Source organism: Cherax quadricarinatus, chromosome 54, assembly GCF_038502225.1.
Source record: "Cherax quadricarinatus isolate ZL_2023a chromosome 54, ASM3850222v1, whole genome shotgun sequence".
Classification (NCBI taxonomy): Eukaryota; Metazoa; Arthropoda; class Malacostraca; order Decapoda; family Parastacidae; genus Cherax; species Cherax quadricarinatus.
In genome coordinates, this window is record NC_091345.1 from 20,726,537 (window position 1) to 20,745,741 (window position 19,205).

Genomic DNA, 19,205 nt, shown 5'->3' on the forward strand with positions numbered 1-19,205 from the left:
AAATATCTACCGATGCTAGTATCTGTAGCACAAATATCTACCGATTATAGTGTCTGTAGCACAAATATCTACCGATTATAGTGTCTGTAGCACAAATATCTACCGATTATAGTGTCTGTAGCACAAATATCTACCGATGATACAGTGTCTGTAGCATAAATATCTACCGATGCTACAGTATCTGTAGCATAAATATCTACCGATGCTACGTATCTGTAGCACAAATTTCTACCGATGGTATATCTGTAGCACAAATATCTACCGATGGTACAGTATCTGCAGCACAAATATCTACCGATGCTACAGTATCTGTAGCACAAATATCTACCGATGATAGAGTGTCTGTAGCACAAATATCTAACGATGCTACAGTATCTGTAGCACAAATATCTACCGATGATATAGTGTCTGTAGCACAAATATCTACCGATGATATAGTGTCTGTAGCACAAATACCTACCGATGATATAGTGTCTGTAGCACAAATATCTACCGATGATGCAGTGTCTGTAGCACAAATACCTACCGATGATACAGTGTCTGTAGCACAAATATCTACCGATGATATAGTGTCTGTAGCACAAATATCTACCGATGATATAGTGTCTGTAGCACAAATATCTACCGGCGATATAGTGTCTGTAGCACAAATATCTACCGATGTATAGTGTCTAGCACAAATATCTACCGACGATATAGTGTCTGTAGCACAAATATTTACCGATGATATAGTGTCTGTAGTACAAATATCTACCGATGATAGAGCGTCTGTAGCACAAATATCTACCGATGCCACAGTACAATATAATATACAATACAAAATAATCTTTGGGTTGATATTACTCAAGCATGTAAAATTTGGTTGTTGAATCGGATAAATGCAAGAAGGAACGTGTATATAATATCCTTTATAACGAAGCAACGTCAAACAGTAATAACAATGAGTCATGGAAAATTTGGAGACGGGATCAAGACGCAAAATTTAAATCAGAGCTTCGTCTCTCACATCATAAATTAAGGTACGTAGCTGGTCAATACAAGGTGATCGAGGGTGCTATTATTTTATAAAAAGATATATATTAGCAGAGCTATGCTCGTAGTGTTGACTTGTCATCAATATGTACATATATGTGCATATATATATTATATATATATATATATATATATATATATATATATATATATATATATATATATATATATATATATATATATATATATATATATATATATATATATATATATATATATATTATATAATATATATATATATATATATATATATATATATATATATATATATATATATATATATATATATATATATATATATATATATATATATATATATATATATATATATATAAATTATATATATATATATATATATATATATATATATATATATATATATATATATATATATATATATATATATATATATATATATATATATATATATATATATATATATATATATATATATATATATATATATATATATATATATATATATATATATATATATATATATATATATATATATATATATATATATATATATATATATATATATATATATATATATATATATATATATATATATATATATATATATATATATATATATATATATATATATATATATATATATATATATATATATATATATATATATATATATATATATATAGTGTTACACTGTTTCTTGTATGTGTGTGTTTACTGGGTGACTTTGACACATGTCATGGTAACAGCACTGCTGCTTGACAATGACTTACACACGACAACCATGCAGACACATGTATTGATCTAGCTAGCACCTACACACACCTGCAAACAACATTCAGCCTGTCAACATAAGCCTTACCTTATGCAACAGGAGACGCTTCTGGCGTTACTACGAGCCACTTACTGGCACTAGAGTGAGAGAAGCAGAAGACGTGTACTCTATCACAGGTTGAGTGTGGCACTACTACCTCACTGCCAACCTCACTTACACACTACTCATCGTACGCAGCCACCCACCATCTACCTTCATGTTAGTAAATGTATTTCCATGTGTAGTTTTATTACATCCATTAACATATGGCATTTAAGATTGTTGATGTTAAATACATAGGTACAAGAAGACTGATTACTCTTATGAGAGAGATAACAACAGAATAAATCAATATCCTCTGGCAATATGTTACGTTGCCAGCCCAGCAGAACTTCTCGTACGCCACTTCTCATATGTTGCAGTGTAGAATGAACTTTACTTTATAACACTCCTTTCCCTACTGATTTAGTGCTTCCCATTGACTACAGTAATAATACAAATTATTATGGTTGCATTTTATGAGGGGTGCGTTAAACCAGCAGGGGAGTCATGCAGCCCCTGGGAGAATGGAAGTCATTCAAGTTTGATTCAAGGAACTGGAACACTGATCCAGTTCCTTAGATCAAGAGCCCCTTACCAGCATCAGGGAATCTACCTCGAGGGGAATGATGCTGAAAGGTCCAAGAAATGTAGACTGAAAATTATATTTTATGTGTAATATATTAGTCCACAAGTCTACAGCAGAATAAACATTAGTAGACTTTATTAATATCAAAGGTAAAATATACTGACAACTGTATCAATATGATACACTATGAAATTTATGGCATTTACTGAGGGGACGTTTCGCCCATCAGGGAGTTCATGATCTCTCCCTCCAGGAACCAGACACAGTGAGTCTTGGCAACACTTCACTTGTACTTACGTACAGGTCCGGGAAGTACAGAATGAACCTGAGTTACCTGGAGTTTACCCGGAGAGAGTTCCGGGGGTCAATGCCCCCGCGGCCCGGTCTGTGACCAGGCCTCATAAGTGATCAGGGCCTGATCAACCAGGCTGTTACTGCTGGCCGCACGCAATCCAACGTACGGTCATATTATTGATATTTTTAACCTGGGTGAGGTTAGCCACTCAAGAGACCCAGTACTCCATGTACGTTATCTGCAACCGTCTTGTTAGTAGTGGGTTTTTATATTATAAATGCTATATACGGATCCAGGAAGTGTAGAACTGACCTTCATTTATTCTGAAAATAGTGTGCATAGGTGTATTTTTACGCATAAGTATATAAAAAATACCACAGTCAAAAGGGGAAAAGCTGAGCGATTTCGTGTGCTTAGACACACATCTAAGGCGATGTCTCGCTCAGTGAAGGTGATGTCTCGCTCAGTGAAGGTGATGTCTCGCTCAGTGAAGGTGATGTCTCGCTCAGTGAAGGTGATGTCTCGCTCGGTGAAGGTGATGTCTCGCTCGGTGAAGGTGATGTCTCGCTCGGTGAAGGTGATGTCTCGCTTAGTGAAGGGGATGTCTCGCTCAGTGTAGGTGATGTCTCGCTTAGTGAAGGTGATGTCTCGCTCAGTGAAGGTGATGTCTCGCTTAGTGAAGGTAATGTCTCGCTCAGTGAAGGTGATGTCTCGCTCAGCGAAAGTGATGCCTCGCTCAGTGAAGGTGATACATCACACAGAGAAGGTGATGCCTCACTCAGTGAGATAACACCTCACACAGTGAGACAATACCTCACAGAGTGAGACAACACATCACACAGTGAGAAAACACCTCACTCAGTGAGACAACACCTCACACAGTGAGACAACACCTCACACAGTGAGACAACACCTCACACAGTGAGACAACACCTCACACAGTGAGACAACACCTAACTCAGTGAGACAACACCTTTGGATCAAAGTCTAGCGCAAGCTGGACTCCAAGGAATTGTCCAGTGTGGGAAGATTGGTTAAGCACTGTGTACTTGGGGATCAACTGCAGCAACACACCTAAAGCCAATAATAACCCAACAAAAAGCTGCAGTAAGAATGATTACTAAATCCCATCCCTGGCAGCACACCCCCCACTCTTCAAAGATCTAAACTTACTCCCAGTTCAGTACATCCACACTTACTACTGTGCAATCTATATCTACAGGGCCTTAAACTCTAATATCAACCTTGACCTAAAACGCTTTCTTGATAGTTGTGACAGAACCCACAGGCATAACACCAGACACAAACATCTCTACGACATTCCCCGTGTCCGACTAAACCTTTACAAAAATTCAATGTATGTCAAAGGCCCTAAAATCTGGAATACCCTACCTGAGAACTCTAGAACTGCAGACACATTCATCACCTTCAAAACTACCATTAGAAAACATCTTATCTCCCTGATACACCCCGTCAACTAACTACACAAATACCACCTGGTGGTTCACACTTACACTCGCTCACTCATTTGACCATAAACAGAAATATTAATCTCAGTCTTAAAATAATGAATCCTGTGATACTCCAATACTGAAACTATATACTGTGCCAAAACAAAAGCATTCACATTGCTAAACTCATAAACTAGTATTTAGTCACTTAGCCATAATACCAACTTACCTCATAATTTGTAATATTTTACATTTAAGAATAAAACTAAGTATGCCCGAAATGCCTAGCCATGCTAAGCGTTCTAGTGGTACACTCTGTAATCACAATTTTACTACATGTAAACCAAACAATAACCAAATTTCTGTAAACTCAGCATTGTAATCCTTATAGAGAATAAACTTTGAATTGAATTGAATTGAATTGTTCCAAGGTTCGTAGGTTCGAGTCTCCTTCAGCCAGAGATCAGTGTTTGTGTATATTTCGCCTGCTCTTGCGAATTCCTTGCATTGTTAATATCTCTAGTAAGGCTGATGCATGCAGGGGATGAGATGAAAAGCTGTAAGCCTTCTCCCTGAAAGCTGGCTGCCTTGGAACAAAACGTGTAGCGCATGCTACACGCCAAGGTATTGGTCCAGTGTGGGTAGATTGGTAAAGCACTGCGTACCTTGTCCGTAGGTTCGAGTCTCCTTCAGCCAGAGATCAGTGTTTATATATATATATATATATATATATATATATATATATATATATTTATATATATATATACATATATATATATATATATATATATATATATATATATATATATGCAATAAGATCACAGTAAACAGGTGATTTCAGAATATGCAAAACAACCACTCTGAAAGACTAGAGAAATTCCAAGCGCTTTCGTGACTACTCACATTATCAAGGAACTATGAAAGTAAAGCATCCAAGGAAGCTATATAAGGGGTCTGGTCGGCACCTCACTATCAGATCCCACAACGGTTTAAACACGTGACGCGCGGCGAGCCAACTTGGAAAGGTCCTTGGCACAACTCACCCCACAAACTATTCTACCCAAGAAATAAGAAATTTTAAAGATTATTTGTCCAGTGTATTATTAAATTCTTCCCAAATTCTATTAATTATAAATGGATCTAATTTATATAAACCAAAGGAAATATTCATATTATTGTCAAAACTGCTTTTTATGAAACAAGATTCAATTATATTCCTGTCGACCATGGACTTGCTTGATACTACTTTCTCAACTTTTTGAAAATCAATTGGATGGTTAAAATCTCTTACATGAATAAATAGAGCATTGGAATCTTGTCCAGTTCTAATGCTATATTTATGTTGTTTTAATCTTAGTTCGAGATTTTTACCAGTTTGACCGTAATAAACTTTATCGCAAATTTTACAAGGAATCTTATAGACACATCCATCAGCATTTTGGGGGGAATTCTTTATCAAAAGTTTTTTTACTGTATCGAGATTTTTGAATACAACTTTAATATTAAAAGTCTTAAGAAGAGAAGGCATATCAACCAAGTTTTCATGGTAAGGGAGAACCAACATATTTTTATTTGAATAAGGCTGGTTGTCCCTTTTTGGATTGTAATTTAATGATTGTATTTAATGATAAATTTTACACTCAGAAGTTTGGTATGGCAATGGGAAATCCTCTTTCACCTGTTCTTAGTAACCTATACATGGAATTTTTTGAAACAAGGTTACTTAACACAATCCTCCCTAATAGAGCTAAATGGTTCAGATATGTTGATGATATTTTGTGTCTTATGCCCAAAAATGTAGATATACACCATTTCCTTGGTAAATTAAATAGCTTAGCCCATTCAATAAACTTTACTGTTGAGTTTGAAGAAAATAACTCATTGCCTTTTCTAGATGTTTTAATTATTAAGGGTAATAATGAATTCAAATTTAAAATTTACAGAAAACCTACTAATAACTGTTCCTATGTCCACTATTATTCCTCGCATCAAGATAGAGTCAAACTGTCTGTTTTCTCATCAATGTTTCTGAGAGCTTTACGAATTTGTAGTCCTGAGTTCATAGATGAGGAAATATCCAAAATTTATGAAATAGGTAATGATTTAAAATACCCAAGAAATGTAATTGATAAATCTTTTAAAGTTGCCAGAAATACTTTTTACAATCCAAAAAGGGACAACCAGCCTTATTCAAATAAAAATATGTTGGTTCTCCCTTACCATGAAAACTTGGTTGATATGCCTTCTCTTCTTAAGACTTTTAATATTAAAGTTGTATTCAAAAATCTCGATACAGTAAAAAAAACTTTTGATAAAGAATTCCCCCCAAAATGCTGATGGATGTGTCTATAAGATTCCTTGTAAAATTTGCGATAAAGTTTATTACGGTCAAACTGGTAAAAATCTCGAACTAAGATTAAAACAACATAAATATAGCATTAGAACTGGACAAGATTCCAATGCTCTATTTATTCATGTAAGAGATTTTAACCATCCAATTGATTTTCAAAAAGTTGAGAAAGTAGTATCAAGCAAGTCCATGGTCGACAGGAATATAATTGAATCTTGTTTCATAAAAAGCAGTTTTGACAATAATATGAATATTTCCTTTGGTTTATATAAATTAGATCCATTTATAATTAATAGAATTTGGGAAGAATTTAATAATACACTGGACAAATAATCTTTAAAATTTCTTATTTCTTGGGTAGAATAGTTTGTGGGGTGAGTTGTGCCAAGGACCTTTCCAAGTTGGCTCGCCGCGCGTCACGTGTTTAAACCGTTGTGGGATCTGATAGTGAGGTGCCGACCAGACCCCTTATATAGCTTCCTTGGATGCTTTACTTTCATAGTTCCTTGATAATGTGAGTAGTCACGAAAGCGCTTGGAATTTCTCTAGTCTTTCAGAGTGGTTGTTTTGCATATATATATATATATATATATATATATATAAATATATACATATATATATATATATATATATATATATATATATATATATATATATATATATATATATATATAGATGGGGTCCACCTCTGGTGTAAATTGTGGGACCATAGCCTCTGAGAAGTGGATAAAAAGGCTTCAAGGAAGAATATTTGGATTTCTTCCTGAAGCCGCTTGAATATTCCACTTCCTCTACCACCCTTCAATAACAAAAACATAAAGTGGGACCAAGTAAACCAAGTCCTAACCGATATAAGCTGGGAAGATATACTAAGCAACACAAACCCCAACTTATGCCTAGAACAGATTAACTTGGTGGCACTCGATGTATGCACAAGGGTGGCCCGGTGGCCTGGTGGCTAAAGCTCCCGCTTCACACACGGAGGGCCCGGGTTCGATTCCCGGCGGGTGGAAACATTCGACACGTTTCCTTACACCTGTTGTCCTGTTCACCTAGCAGCAAATAGGTACCTGGGTGTTAGTCGACTGGTGTGGGTCGCATCCTGGGGGACAAGATTAAGGACCCCAATGGAAATAAGTTAGACAGTCCTCGATGACGCACTGACTTTCTTGGGTTATCCTGGGTGGCTAACCCTCCGGGGTTAAAAATCCGACCGAAATCTTATCTTATCTTAAGGCTTATTCCTCTACGAAAAAGGAGGAGTAGATGTAAAATAGAAAGAGACAGGCGACGGAAAAGAATAACAGAGCGGCTAAAAAGAGGTCAATATATCTGAAATGCGTAGGGAGACACTGGTCAGAGAAATAGCAAACATCGAACTTAAGCTAAAGGAATCTTATAGGAGTCAGGAATCGCGGGAAGAACTAAAAGCCATAAATGAAATCGAAAGAAACCCAAAGTATTTCTTCTCCTATGCCAAATCAAAGTCGAGAACAACGTCCAGTATTGGGCCCCTACTTAAACAAGATGGGTCCTACACAGATGACAGCAAGGAAATGAGTGAGCTACTCAAGTCCCAGTATGACTCAGTTTTTAGCAAGCCGCTAACCAGACTGAGAGTCGAAGATCAAAATTATTTTTTTATGAGAGAGCCACAGAATTTGGTTAACACAAGCCTATCTGATGTTATCCTGACGCCAAATGACTTCGAACAGGCGATAAATTACATGCCCATGCACTCTGCCCCAGGGCCAGACTCATGGAACTCCGTGTTCATCAAGAACTGCAAGAAGCCCCTATCACGAGCCTTTACCATCCTATGGAGAGGGAGCATGGACACGGGGATCGTCCCACAGTTACTAAAAACAACAGACATAGCCCCACTCCACAAAGGGGGCAGTAAAGCAACACCAAAGAACTACAAACCGATAGCACTAACATCCCATATCATAAAAATCTTTGAAAGGGTCCTAAGAAGCAAGATCACCACCCATCTAGAAACCCATCAGTTACACAACCCAGGGCAACATGGGTTTAGAACAGGTCGCTCCTGTCTGTCTCAACTATTGGATCACTACGACAAGGTCCTAGATGCACTAGAAGACAAAAAGAATGCAGATGTAATATATACAGACTTTGCAAAAGCCTTCGACAAGTGTGACCATGGCGTAATAGCGCACAAAATGCGTGCTAAAGGAATAACAGGAAAAGTCGGTCGATGGATCTATAATTTCCTCACTAACAGAACACAGAGAGTAGTAGTCAACAGAGTAAAGTCCGAGGCAGCTACGGTGAAAAGCTCTGTTCCACAAGGCACAGTACTCGATCCCATCTTGTTCCTCATCCTCATATCTGACATAGACAAGGATGTCAGCCACAGCACCGTGTCTTCCTTTGCAGATGACACCCGAATCTGCATGACAGTGTCTTCCATTGCAGACACTGCAAGGCTCCAGGAGGACATCAACCAAATCTTTCAGTGGGCTGCAGAAAACAATATGAAGTTCAACGATGAGAAATTTCAATTACTCAGATATGGTAAACACGAGGAAATTAAATCTTCATCAGAGTACAAAACAAATTCTGGCCACAAAATAGAGCGAAACACCAACGTCAAAGACCTGGGAGTGATCATGTCGGAGGATCTCACCTTCAAGGACCATAATATTGTATCAATCCCATCTGCTAGAAAAATGACAGGATGGATAATGAGAACCTTCAAAACTAGGGATGCCAAGCCCATGATGTCACTCTTCAGGTCACTTGTTCTATCTAGGCTGGAATATTGCTGCACACTAACAGCACCTTTCAAGGCAGGTGAAATTGCTGACCTAGAAAATGTACAGAGAACCTTCACGGCGCGCATAACGGAGATAAAACACCTCAATTACTGGGAGTGCTTGAGGTTCCTAAACCTGTATTCCCTGGAACGCAGGCGGGAGAGATACATGATTATATACACCTGGAAAATCCTAGAGGAACTAGTACCGAACTTGCACACGAAAATCACTCACTACGAAAGCAAAAGACTTGGCAGACGATGCAACATCCCCCCAATGAAAAGCAGGGGTGTCACTAGCACGTTAAGAGACCATACAATAAGTGTCAGGGGCCCGAGACTGTTCAACTGCCTCCCAGCATACATAAGGGGGATTACCAACAGACCCCTAGCAGTCTTCAAGCTGGCACTGGACAAGCACCTGAAGTCGGTTCCTGACCAGCCGGGCTGTGGCTCGTACGTTGGTTTGCGTGCAGCCAGCAGTAACAGCCTGGTTGATCAGGCTCTGATCCACCAGGAGGCCTGGTCACAGACCGGGCCGCGGGGGCGTTGACCCCCGGAACTCTCTCCAGGTAAACTCCAGGTAACCCCCATCTTTTCATTCTTTTTTACCAATAGATATATTTTATTACATATTATGGTACAGAAGATTTAAGAGCTACATTGTTGATATAAAGATGGCATATACAGTACATAAAATGTGAGAGATACATGTCTAGTACATATTGTTACGTGTTTGTCACTGATTATAATGCGAAAATCTCATCCAGCTCCTCAGAGCTGAGGCGTGTGCCCAAAATACAGCAGGCATTACCCTTCTGAACAGCAGCGCTGAGTTGCTAGAACAGAAAACTAACTGCCCTGGGATCCCTAGTTACCCTGATGAGTCTTTTGTCCAGCTCCTTAAGAAACTTAGATGCATTCTTTCCCCATGAGCCAAGGGTCTCCGAGCCTATGGGAACAAACATATAATAATGGGCAAGTTCTCCGCATTTTCTAGACTTTTGGGACTCCCTGAAGCTGGCAGCTGCCCCTCCTTCCTCCCTGGTGTATTGGAGATAGGTATCAGCCAAGGTATATGCACATGTGTAGTCCCACACCATCTGCTTGCCGTCTCTCCAGGCTTGAAGGGTGATACTATCTGGATACTTTTGGCTGCCATCAGATCTGTATAGTTGGGGTGGCTCCCTTATTGCTGGGCATCTGGCTGTTGTGAGGCTCCTCTTGATAATGTTATTAACCTCCTCATGTCTTGTAATCTTTCCCTCGGATTTACGGCACACAAGACCATGGTACCCGAATCGGTTTGCTGCTTCACTGCCACAAATACACCTGTGTTCGGCGAGAATAGGGGCGGCAAGTCGAAGGGTAACACCGATGCGGATGGTCCGTGGGTCGAGGCGTGTGCCAAGGCTGTAGTTGGGAGCAGCCAACAGAAAGTCCCCTGCATAAGGAGTTCTCACTGCGAGGAGGGGGGCTCTATCCTTCCCCGACACACTCTGAAGCATTTCTGAGGCTATGTTCTCCACTACAGGGCCATCCCAGTACGACTGTTTGTAGTTGTTGGGGAAAGCAGGTCTGGTTTCAGAGCCCGTTAAAATATCCCAGATCATGGCTCCGTCAATGAACTTCTGGTCCTGGGCTCCAATCTTGTCCCTAAGATGTTCAGGAAGAATCGCTGCTTCAAGCCTTCTGGATGCAACGCATGAGGACAGAAAAGCAGATAGTGCAATCTGTGATGACCTGCGAACATCAATGCCTCCTAGTCTGACTGGAAGCGTATCTTGGTCCCACTGCCCGTCTTCTAGAGTAAGGTTAAGTACTTTTGTAAAAATCTGCCTCAGGAAACTGTCACATTCGTGCAGTATAGAATTATCATATGAAGGTGCACATGTTAGGAAATATGTAAACCTGGGGAGACTCAAACACATTGTGAGAAGATACAAGGCATCGTGGGTGTCAAGATGGCCTATTCGTTGTTCCATTCTCCTCAACTCTTTCAGTTTCTTCCTGAGAATTGTGTCAATGGCATTGCTTCCCAGAGGTGCTCCAAGCAAGATGCTATTTGTGGGGGCAATGACTGATGCTCCTGGAGTTTACCTGGAGAGAGTTCCGGGGGTCAACGCCCCCGCAGCCCGGTCTGTGACCAGGCCTCATGGTGGATCAGAGCCTGATCAACAAGGCTGTTACTGCTGGCTGCACGCAATCCAACGTACGAGCCACAGCCCGGCTGGTCAGGTACCGGCTTTAGGTGCTTGTCCAGTGCCTGCTTGAAGACAGCCAAGGGTCTATTGGTAATCCCCCTTACGTATGCTGGGAGGTAGGTGAACAGTCTTGATCCCCTGACACTTATTGTGTTGTCTCTTAACGTGCTAGTGACACCCCTGCTTTTCATTGGGGGAATGTTGCATCGTCTGCCGAGTCTTTTGCTTTCGTAGTGAGTGATTTTTGTGTGCAAGTTCGGTACTAGTCCCTCTAGGATTTTCCAGGTGTATATTTACCTGGAGTTTACCTGGAGAGAGTTCCGGGGGTCAACGCCCCCGCGGCCCGGTCTGTGACCAGGCCTCCTGGTGGATCAAAGCCTGATCAACCAGGCTGTTGCTGCTGGCTGCACGCAAACCAACGTACGAGCCACAGCCCGGCTGATCAGGAACTGACTTTAGGTGCTTGTCCAGTGCCAGCTTGAAGACTGCCAGGGGTCTGTTGGCAATCCCCCTTATGTGTGCTGGGAGGCAGTTGAACAGTCTCAGGCCCCTGACACTTATTGTATGGTCTCTTAACGTGCTAGTGACACCCCTGCTTTTCATTGGGGGGATGGTGCATCGTCTGCCAAGTCTTTTGCTTTCGTAGTGAGTGATTTTCGTGTGCAAGTTCGGTACTAGTTCCTCTAGGATTTTCCAGGTGTATATAATCATGTATCTCTCCCTCCTGCGTTCCAGGGAATACAGGTTTAGGAACCTCAAGCGCTCCCAATAACTGAGGTGTTTTATCTCCATTATGCGCGCCGTGAAAGTTCTCTGTACATTTTCTAGGTCGGCAATTTCACCTGCCTTGAAAGGTGCTGTTAGTGTGCAGCAATATTCCAGCCTAGTTAGAACAAGTGACCTGAAGAGTGTCATCATGGGCTTGGCCTCCCTAGTTTTGAAGGTTCTCATTATCCATCCTGTCATTTTTCTAGCAGATGTGATTGATACAATGTTATGGGCCTTGAAGGTGAGATCCTCCGACATGATCACTCCCAGGTCTTTGACGTTGGTGTTTCGCTCTATTTTGTGGCCAGAATTTGTTTTGTACTCTGATGAAGATTTAATTTCCTCATGTTTACCATATCTGAGTAATTGAAATTTCTCATCGTTGAACTTCATATTGTTTTCTGCAGCCCACTGAAAGATTTGGTTGATGTCCGCCTGGAGCTTTGCAGTGTCTGCAATGGAAGACACTGTCATGCAGATTCGGGTGTCATCTGCAAAGGAAGACACGGTGCTGTGGCTGACATCCTTGTCTCTGTCAGATATGAGGATGAGGAACAAGATGGGAGCGAGTACTGTGCCTTGTGGAACAGAGCTTTTTACCGTAGCTGCCTCGGACTTTACTCTGTTGACGACTACTCTCTGTGTTCTGTTAGTGAGGAAATTATAGATCCATCGACCGACTTTTCCTGTTATTCCTTTAGCACGCATTTTGTGCGCTATTACGCCATGGTCACACTTGTCGAAGGCTTTTGCAAAGTCTGTATATATTACATCTGCATTCTTTTTGTCTTCTAGTGCATTTAGGACCTTGTCGTAGTGATCCAATAGTTGAGACAGACAGGAGCGACCTGTTCTAAACCCATGTTGCCCTGGGTTGTGTAACTGATGGGTTTCTAGATGGGTGGTGATCTTGCTTCTTAGGACCCTTTCAAAGATTTTTATGATATGGGATGTTAGTGCTATTGGTCTGTAGTTCTTTGGTGTTGCTTTACTGCCCCCTTTGTGGAGTGGGGCTATGTCTGTTGTTTTTAGTAACTGTGGGACGACCCCCGTGTCCATGCTCCCTCTTCATAGGATGGAAAAGGCTCGTGATAGGGGCTTCTTGCAGTTCTTGATGAACACAGAGTTCCATGAGTCTGGCCCTGGGGCAGAGTGCATGGGCATGTCATTTATCACCTGTTCGAAGTCATTTGGCGTCAGGATAACATCGGATAGGCTTGTGTTAATCAAATTTTGTGGCTCTCTCATAAAAAATTAATTTTGATCTTCGACTCTCAGTCTGGTTAGCGGCTTGCTAAAAACTGAGTCATATTGGGACTTGAGTAGCTCACTCATTTCCTTGCTGTCATCTGTGTAGGACCCATCTTGTTTAAGTAGGGGCCCAATACTGGGCGTTGTTCTCGATTTTGATTTGGCATAGGAGAAGAAATACTTTGGGTTTCTTTCGATTTCATTTATGGCTTTTAGTTCATCCCGCGATTCCTGACTCCTAAAGGATTCTTTTAGCTTAAGTTCGATGCTTGCTATTTCTCTGACCAGTGTCTCCCTACGCATTTCAGATATATTGACCTCTTTTAGCTGCTCTGTTATTCTTTTCCGTCGCCTGTAAAGGGAGCGCCTGTCTCTTTCTGTTTTACATCTACTCCTCCTTTTTCTTAGAGGAATAAGCCTTGTGCATACATCGAGTGCCACCGAGTTAATCTGTTCTAGGCATAAGCTGGGGTCTGTGTTGCTTAGTATATCTTCCCAGCTTATATCGGTTAGGACTTGGTTTACTTGGTCCCACTTTATGTTTTTGTTATTGAAATTGAATTTGGTGAATGCTCCCTCGTGACTAATCTCATTATGTCGGTCTGGGGCTCCGCGCATACATGACTGAACCTCAATTATGTTGTGATCTGAGTATATTGTTTTTGATATGGTGACATTTCTTATCAGATCATCATTGTTAGTGAAGATGAGGTCTAGTGTATTCTCCAGTCTAGTAGGCTCTATTATTTGCTGGTTTAAATTGAATTTTGTGCAGAGATTTAAAAGCTCGCGTGAGTGTGAGTTTTCATCAGAGCTGCCTCCTGGTGTTATTACTGCAACAATATTATTTGCTATATTCCTCCATTTTAGGTGCCTTAAGTTGAAATCTCCCAGGAGCAAGATGTTGGGTGCAGGAGCTGGAAGATTTTCCAGACAGTGGTCAATTTTTAACAGCTGTTTCTGGAATTGCTGGGATTTTGCATCCGGAGGCTTGTAGACTACCACAATGACTAGGTTTTGGTTCTCGACCTTTACTGCTAAAACTTCCACTACATCATTTGAGGCATTTAGCCACAGCACCGTGTCTTCCTTTGCAGATGACACCCGAATCTGCATGACAGTGTCTTCCATTGCAGACACTGCAAGGCTCCAGGCGGACATCAACCAAATCTTTCAGTGGGCTGCAGAAAACAATATGAAGTTCAACGATGAGAAATTTCAATTACTCAGATATGGTAAACATGAGGAAATTAAATCTTCATCAGAGTACAAAACAAATTCTGGCCACAAAATAGAGCGAAACACCAACGTCAAAGACCTAGGAGTGATTATGTCGGAGGATCTCACCTTCAAGGACCATAACATTGTATCAATCGCATCTGCTAGAAAAATGACAGGATGGATAATGAGAACCTTCAAAACTAGGGAGGCCAAGCCCATGATGACACTCTTCAGGTCACTTGTTCTATCTAGGCTGGAATATTGCTGCACTCTAACAGCACCTTTCAAGGCAGGTGAAATTGCCGACCTAGAAAATGTACAGAGAACTTTCACGGCGCGCATAACGGAGATAAAACACCTCAATTACTGGGAGCGCTTGAGGTTTCTAAACCTGTATTCCCTGGAACGCAGGAGGGAGAGATACATGATTATATACACCTGGAAAATCCTAGAGGGACTAGTACCAAACTTGCACACGAAAATCACTCACTACGAAAGCAAAAGACTTGGCAGACGATGCACCATCCCCCCAATGAAAAGCAGGGGTGTCACTAGCACGTTAAGAGACCATACAATCAGTGTCAGGGGCCCGAGACTGTTCAACTGCCTCCCAGCACACATAAGGGGGATTACCAACAGACCCCTGGCAGTCTTCAAGCTGGCACTGGACAAGCACCTAAAGTCAGTTCCTGATCAGCCGGGCTGTGGCTCGTACGTTGGTTTGCGTGCAGCCAGCAGCAACAGCCTGGTTGATCAGGCGCTGATCCACCAGGAGGCCTGGTCACAGACCGGGCCGCGGGGGCGTTGACCCCCGAAACTCTCTCCAGGTAAACTCCAGGTAAATTTAGCAGTTCTGTGCAAACAAGTGACTCTGCAATGTACAGGCCAACCCCCCCCCCCTTTTGCCTGTTCACTCTGTCACATCTGTATAGGTTGTAACCTGGGATCCATATTTCGTTGTCCAAGTGATCCTTTATGTGGGTCTCAGTGAAAGCCGCGAACATTGCCTTTGCCTCTGCAAGCAGTCCACGGATGAAAGGTATTTTGTTGTTTGTTGCTGGCTTTAGACCCTGTATATTTGCAAAGAAGAATGTTATCGGACTGGTGGTATTGTTGGTACTGGGGGGGGGATTTTTTTTCTGGCATTAGTATCTGTATCTGTTGGTTTGGAGTGGAGACCATCGACTGTGGTTCCACTCCAGGAATGACTGGATTTGGTGTACGATTTCTGCCATTTCCTGCCAGTTTTTTTTCCTTCCTGGCACTAAAAAACCTCTCCCTCTTGAGTGGCTGTGGCTACCCAGGTTTTCCCATGGCCTGGATGTTTTGTATCTTTTTGTCCCCTTTAGATGGTATGCCTGGCAATTTAAGTTATAGCACAGTCTTTCCTGTACTGAAGAGGTACACAGTTCAGGGTGAAAAAGCTTACTGGAAGGGAGTTTGCATTTTCCTGTTGTCATATGGGCATGGCATTTTCTAGGGTGGTCATAGTTGCACGTCCCATCTGTTTTTCCAGATTTCCCATGCCAGCAGATACCGAGTGCATAGTATGTGCACAGGCTTGGTTTCCGTTTGCCTTGGGTTTCTGTGACTGTATTCCCTGTTGGTGCATGTTTCCCTGTCTTACTTCTATCCTCCCTAGCACCAACAATGGAGCTCCCACCAGTTGTTTTTGGTAATATATCCTCCCTATTGCTAGTGGAGTCCTCTTGTTTGCTATTTCCTGCGGTATTTCTAGTTTGCAATATTGGCTTTATCTTATCTTTGACTACACTTGTTCCCCTACTATGGCTCCTGTCCCCTATGAGGTCATTTATATGTTTTCCTTCCTGCGTATAATTCCCGACTACCTGGACAAAATCTCCAGCTTCACCATTACTGTCTCCCAGGACAGCATCTCCAGCTTCACCATTACTGTCTCCCAGGACAGCATCTCCAGCTTCACCATTACTGTCTCCCAGGACAGCACCTCCAGCTTCACCATTACTGTCTCCCAGGACAGCACCTCCAGCTTCACCATTACTGTCTCTTAGGACAGCACTATCAGCCCCACATTTACTGACTACCAGGACATCATCTCCAGCCTTACAGTTTCTGACTACACGGCCAGTATCAAGGGCAGTACCATTCAGCCCAGACTTTTTATGTTCCCATCTGTTGTAGAAAGCTTCCAGGTTTTCTATGAAAGCAGCTTTGATGTTGACCTCTTTTAATACCCTTGTGATTTTAGTCCACAGATTTATCTCATTTGGGCATACCCAAAAACACTTCCCTGTTTTAATACTGCTTGTAGCTAGTTCTTGGATATCTGCACAAGGGGCGTGACACCAATTTCCACAAAAATGACAATTTATGCATGTGGAAGCCCGTTTGTTTGACTGACCACAGACTACACACAGCTTCATAATGATTTGAATGGTTGATTTACTGCAATTCTACTAGCAACCTCTTGAATATTCTATTAATAACCTCCTTAAATGAAGCTCTAGCTATTTGTATTTCTGTTTCTAACTATTTTTGTATATTGGACAGCTTACCGTGCACGTTCCTGGTATATATTTAATGTTTGTATTTAATGTTTGTGTTTATAAGGGCGCCTACAACCCCATCCGTTTACAGTCTGCTTTATTGTCCAACGAAACCGTTTGAAACCAGTCCCGGGTTCGGACCAGTCAAGTGTTCGGACCAGTCGTTCTGATCTGATCAGTGGGTCACTTATTTAAACCATACTGGTCGGTGATTTGAGCTAACACATGGAGGATCTACTGGAAATTATCTACCCGAGTAATATGTGATTTGATTGATACAAAAGTATAACTTGCGTGTTGAAGAGCCGGTGACTGCTGGCAGCTCCTACAGTGACGAACGGTCGACCTCAACCCTTGTTTATCAATCGCTGAATCTAGCTTTTCTATTTTTTTTTTCCGTCTCCACCACAATAAATGCTATATTATCACTATAGTTGACTGGTGCAAATTTTGGAGGAAGGACGCTTTTTCTGGAGTAATAATTGCTTCTCGTTGTGTATATTGTGACCGCTGGTAACTACAGGTTATATGAAATTCACAGTATACGTCTGGTATTTCAAGAAAAAAGAAACTAATGAAAGTCACTCCACTCCACTAAGTACCATTATAATACTGGTTAGTTGCTACTACAACACTGTATTCTGCTATTCACTGGAATCACTAGATTATATGCGAGTACACTAGCAGGCCAGGAAGAGTTTTTAAAAACAGCTGACCTGTGGTAAGTTTCTGGCGACTTCTGGCACCTGCCTCTGTAGGCTTATCACTTCATTTACAAATTCACCTGTTTTCAAATGACACTTTAGCCTTTATCATCAATATACTAGGGAGCCACTGTAGTATACACTATACACTATGTATACTCAATGTTTTCAGGGAGACTTTCTTTCCTCTGACACAAAGTTCAATTATTATTATTTTTTCACACGGGACACAGGCCTATGATTCCTCTCTGGCAGTAAACTCTGCTAGGTAGTGCACACTAATTCTCCTTTTTTGACTCAGTATATAATGTTTTCCGCCCAAGATTGGTTCCAGGCGCTAGAGGGATGTATCATATAGGATTGATGACACAAATTAAAGTTCTAGCACGTAAGAGCGACCGTGAAAACACAAGAAAACCCGGAGCACAACGAGGCGGCACGCTGACACTCCCACCACTACGTACTTGGTTACATATATCTCTCCCGCCTGCGTTCCAGGGAGTACAGGTTCAGGAACTTCAAGCGCTCATAGTAATTGAGGTGTTTTATCTCCGTTATGCGTGCCGTGAAGGTTCTCTGTACATTTTCTAGGTCAGCAATTTCACCTGCCTTGAAAGGTGCTGTTAGTGTGTAGCAATATTCCAGCCTAGATAGAACAAGCGACCTGAAGAGTGTCATCATGGGCTTGGCATCCAAATTTTGAAGGTTCTCATTATCCATTACCCTGGTAGGTTTGTATATATATATATATATATATATATATATATATATATATATATATATATATATATATATATATATATATATATATATATATATATATTATTGTCGTTAATAAATACTATTAAAGTGAACTCAGTACTTTAATTATATAATTATATAGGATAATTGATTATTTTTACATAGTGTAAGACCATATTAACATCCCTAACTGATGAGTATTCATGAGTCGTATTTAAATCTTTAATTTAACACAGTGATGATGTAATAGTTGTCCGAATCCATTTATCTAACTCTATCACAAATATGTTTAATATTGTGTTCCCACCACCACTAAAGTCCCTAGTAGGTATGTTCATTCTGATTTAAATTATAGTTTCTCAATGGGAAACAGATAGCTAATGGACCTAACGGCAAAAGTCGTACGATTAATGGTAAGCTAGAGTTAAGGTTGAGAGTCGGACACTAGCAGCAGGTGAGAGAC

The 19,205-nt window shown here is 40.8% G+C and overlaps 1 protein-coding gene across 1 annotated transcript in view; it reads right to left on the bottom strand.

The window, feature by feature from the left end:
- Window positions 1–1,978, bottom strand: part of LOC128699200 (alpha-tocopherol transfer protein-like) — a 125,150-nt gene extending 123,172 nt beyond the window's left edge. The window contains exon 1 of the mRNA XM_053791784.2: window positions 1,916–1,978. The gene's annotated coding sequence lies outside the window, so the exon portion shown is untranslated. The remainder of the gene's footprint in view (window positions 1–1,915) is intronic.
- Window positions 1,979–19,205: the final 17,227 nt, after the last annotated feature.